At 34.6% G+C, this 4,962-nt stretch overlaps 1 pseudogene; it reads left to right on the top strand.

Moving 5' to 3' along the window:
• Nucleotides 1–1,560: 1,560 nt before the first annotated feature.
• LOC143625316 (12-oxophytodienoate reductase 1 pseudogene) lies at nucleotides 1,561–4,346 on the top strand (annotated as a pseudogene).
• Nucleotides 4,347–4,962: the final 616 nt, after the last annotated feature.

Below are 4,962 nucleotides of genomic sequence, written 5' to 3'. Positions count from 1 at the left end.
GACTCCGTCATTTTCTCTTATTGTTACATGAAATTTAAAACTATCTTATAGTCATCACATGAAATTTTTTTTCTTTAATTTGCTTATAGTCATTTTCTCTTATTGTTACATGAAATTTAAAACTATCTTATAGTCATCACATATAAAGTAGATAAACAACTATATTTACATCACATATAAAGCACATACTAATTGTTTGGATAAAAAATCATTGGGATTTTTTTAAATAAAAAATTATTTATTTTTAAAAAATTTGTTACGAAAAATTGGTGTAATTTTATATTGTAACCTTATATTCTTTTTTTTTGGGTTTCTAGCTTTTTGATAGTTATTTTAATTAAATTTTTGCCATTAAAAAACAAAAAAAATAATAATACAGCACATGGCATGATGGCATCTTCTCCTGTCGCACTTTCACGTAACATCATACGAGCTAGTAGATTAGCTAGTAGATGTGAAGTCAACGTCTATCAACTTGTTATAACCTTTTGTTATTTTCTCGTCATGTGTCTTTTCTGTTGGTTGCAATATCTGAATGAGTGGTCTTGGTGTATGCACTCCAAATACTTGTGCCCGTATCCGTCTATTCAATACGGGTATCTAAATTTATTAATTTTAGATACGGGTATTTTTGGATATAGGTACCGATATATGTACGGGTATTATAGGTATTCGGTACCCAATAGGAATATACAGAGGTTTTTATTTGAATTTTCGAAACTCATAACTCTAACCGTGTTTTTATTGGGATATCCTCAAGGCTTCAAGCAAGCTTTTCAAAACCATTGATATTCAAAAGATTTAGTATATTGGTTTTTAATACTCTCAGCTTTCACTCGTTAGTTGATATCGTTCCCAACTTTTGATTTGTTACCCAACACCCCAACTTTCACTCTATTTGTTTTTGTCACTCACTCGTTAACAAATGATTAGTGGAAATGCTTATATGGACGTTTTATGGGTGAGTTGGCATGCCTATGTGGAAAATACTCTAAAACAAATTCCTAATTTCATCTCACCCTTCAATGATAATAATAAGAATAAGAATAACATAAGTGGGTCCCGCCCCCACCCACCCTCCTTCCCCAATCCTCTTCATCCACTAGCAACCGCCACTAACCACCTCCTCATTCTTTTTCATTTCCTAATTCTAGGTTATCAAATAAAATGGTTATAAGATTGTAGCTTTTTAAAACATTTTCACATCCAAGTTATGCTCATGATTTCAACTTCCCAATTTCAAAATTCAAAACCCTAACCCTCAAATCCATCATATCATCTTTCATTTCCAACTTTTAACGCATTCTCCATCATTTCTAGACATCATCTCATGTCATTCAAACCTCAATAACCACCATGGTGATCGAAAAATCGTCCGCCGCTGTAATCCACCACCACCGACAACACCCCCACCAAACCCTTTAAATCGATCAGAAACGTCGAAGAAAACTACCAGAAGAAAACTCAACTTGAACACATCATCCTTCGTCATGACAACTATATCGGCTCCGTTAGTTGTTGGTCTGTATAAGTGAAGGAAGAAGGTGGGGGAGGCCAGAGATGGACAGTTGGGGTAGCACAGATATGATATTTGTGTACCTGCAGGCGGGTAAAAGGTCGGCTTTGGTGGAAGCTGTCAGTGGTGGAGTCTGGCAGTGGCAGAGGCTGTCGGTGGTTGAGGTTGGTGTTGGTGATGAAGCTGGTGGTTAAATTAGGGCTTCAAATTAAGTGGTACACGGAACTAGGGATGGAACTTAGGTATTGTAGATGGTGGTGAAGGCCAGTGGTGGTTGGTGAAGGTGGTGGCGGGCCATAGGTGGTGGTATATATATGGAATTAGTTTCTTTTAAGAGGTATTTAATTTTCACATAAGCATGCCACGTGTGTTATAAAATGTCATGCCAATAAAAAACTTAACGGAGTTAGGGTGCGTTAAGTTCGGAAGTGCCCGAAACAAATGAGGTCAAAGTTAGGAGTGATAGGTACCAAAGTGAAAGCTGGGAGTGTTATCATCCAATGGGTGAAACTTGAGAGTATTAAAAACAAATATCCTAAAAATTGAGTACTAACAGTTCTGATTAAACCAATCAAACCCTAGTTTTCTTCTCTTCTTCAAATCAGTAACTAGTAACCGCCACCTTGAATGGATTTTATATTATGTTGATTTGCTTTGTTTTTAATTTTGGTATTATGTTTTTGGTTGTGGTATTACAATTTTGGCTTTGGTATTATAGATAATTGATTATCGTTATCATTTCGGTATCGATACCAAGTTTAGTTGAGATTTTTTAAAAAAGAAAAATTGATACCAAAGCAAGTATTGTACCTAAAAGTACCCGTACCATAAAATTCAGGTACGGGTATGGATACCCAAATTTACTTATTTTTGATACGGGTACTTTCAGATACAGATTCAAGGTACATGTACGAAGACTTTGAAACATAGGTGTTAAGAGGTTTAAAGAGAACACATATAAGAAGAGTGAGGTGCAAACATAGATTTAATGGTTTAGGGTTTTGTAACGGCAAACACAACCACTAAAAACTGCTCATAAAATATACCATTTTCATCAACCAAACAAAAACATATATATTAAAATAGTTCAGCAAAACGCTAAGCAAAATACACTCATGTGTTTTTTTCAATGTGGTGTAGTGGTAGTGAATTTGGATTTCTCAATGGAAACCCAAGTTCAATTCTCACTTAAAACACTTGGGGGGACATGGGTAGCTCAATGAAGGAAGCCTGGGATCCTTGTGATCTCCAGTTTGATCCTGAGGGCATCTGGGTTTTACTACCAGTAAGCCTTCGGATGGGTGGGTTTTCCCCGAAACTGGAGATAATTTGGATATTCAAATGTCTTGAATAGTGGATATTACTATCCGATTTTTTTTAAATTACTTATAAAAAAGTTAAAGAATTATTTTTAAAAATATTTCGGATATCTGAAAATTATCTGAAAAATCTGAAATTTTCGAAATTATCCGAAATATCCGAAAGTTATAAATAATACTCCCTCCATCCCATTTTAAATGTCCATCTTTCCATTTTTGGTTATCCCAATTTAAATGTCATTTCTATACATATAAATTCAATTTTCAGTTTTGTCCTTATTATTACATACTCACTAAGTTATTGTCACTTTAAAGCTTATTATTGTCATTAACTTGGAGGACATTATTGTCATTTTAAAGCTTATAAAATAAAATGATAAGATATTTCTTAATTTGTGTGTTTTGGGTCCCATGACATATAATAAGAGACGGAGGAAGTATATTATTAAATAATTGAAAAAATATTTTGGATTATTTGAAGTCCAAAATATCCGAAAATTTTGAAAACCACTCCGAATCCGAATCCGAAATCGAAAATTTGGATTTTCGAGATTCGAATATCCGAAATTTCGGATATCCAAATTTTGGATAATTTTTTCAAATATTTCGAATACGGATATTGATTGGTTTTTTTTAATACCCCTGGCTCAACAATGCATTGAAGTTCACCTTATGTGGGTGGAAGTACACAAAACATTAAACAATTTGGCCAAACTGATTTTGTTTCAATTACTTAAGCTATTTTTAATTTAGGGTAAAATTAAAATGTAAAGGAAGATAAAATGAGAAGTGTGAGAAGTATTTGCGACCATACAAAAGATCCCTTAAAAAAACTAAAAAAAATCATAACTTAATATATATAAATAAGAAATGAAAAAAAAATTAAAACCAAGCACAATGATAAACAAAAAGACACAATGATCTTCTTCACTCAATATAGTTTTTTTTTTTTTTCATTTTTTGAGGATGGGGAAAATGCTAAAAACACATTTTTGTGTTTTTACATTTTTCATTTTTGTATTAAAAGTTAAGTTATGATTCTTTTTCTTAATCTTCCAGTGTTCTTTTAATGGTTTTTTTATACAAATTCTTCTCATCATTTTCATTTTTATGATCTTTGTAGAAATTATTACCCGTGAAGAAGATCTATTAATATTTTCATTGATAATCCAGGTTTTCAGCCAAACGGCCAGTCTCCAATCTCCAGCACCAACAAGCCAATTCTAAACCAACAGTTTATAGGTGGTTCCGGATGTGCAGATTCACAGTATTCACCCCCACACAGATTAACCACAGACGAAATCTCCGGTGTCGTAAACGATTTCCGTATAGCTGCAAGAAACGCAATCCATGCAGGCTTTGACGGCGTCGAAATTCTCGGAGCAAACGGATACTTGATCGACCAGTTCATGAAAGATCAAGTAAATGACCGGACGGATCGGTACGGTAGAAGTCTCCAGAATCGTTGTCGGTTCCTGCTTGAAGTAGTCGAGCTATCTCGGACGAGATAGGAGCTGAGAGAGTGGGAATTAGGTTATCTCCATTTGCTAACTACAATGAGTCGGGTGACTCGGATCCTCACTCGCTAGGCGTGTTCATGGCCGAGTCACTGAGTCCACTTGGCATCGCATATTGGTCATGTGATCGAGCCAGGAATGGTGACTCAGTTTGAGAGAGTTGAGACCCTAAACAGTTTGTGGTCGATGAAGAACGCGTTTAAAGGTACATTTATTGTTGCGGGTGGGTACTACGAACGAGAAGAAGCTAATCGAGTGATTGAAAATGGCGAGGCAGATCTTGTGGCTTTCTGGCGGCGTTTTTGGCTAACCCTGATTTACCTAAGAGATTTAGGTTGAATGCAAGGCTAAACAAGTATGACAGAAGTACCCATTTTATACCGATGATCCGGTAGTTGGATACACTGATTACCCGTTTCTTGAGGATTAGGTTTAATTTGTGTGTCATGAATATTAATTCTGATTGCTTTTCACTAATAAACATAACAATATTATTTGTGTAACAGATTAGAATGTATAGAGGAGTCGAGCTTGAACTATACATTTATGGGTAGTATAAATAAGTTTGATCATGTTAATATTATTAAAAGTTTACCAACTAATATTTGAA

The sequence above is a fragment of the Bidens hawaiensis genome, unplaced genomic scaffold, assembly GCF_021521415.1.
Source record: "Bidens hawaiensis isolate Kalapana, Puna unplaced genomic scaffold, B.hawaiensis_p1.1 tig00004101_1, whole genome shotgun sequence".
NCBI lineage: Eukaryota > Viridiplantae > Streptophyta > Magnoliopsida > Asterales > Asteraceae > Bidens > Bidens hawaiensis.
The sequence above is the reverse complement of the archived record's forward strand: the minus strand, read 5'-3'. Positions and strand labels throughout refer to the sequence as shown.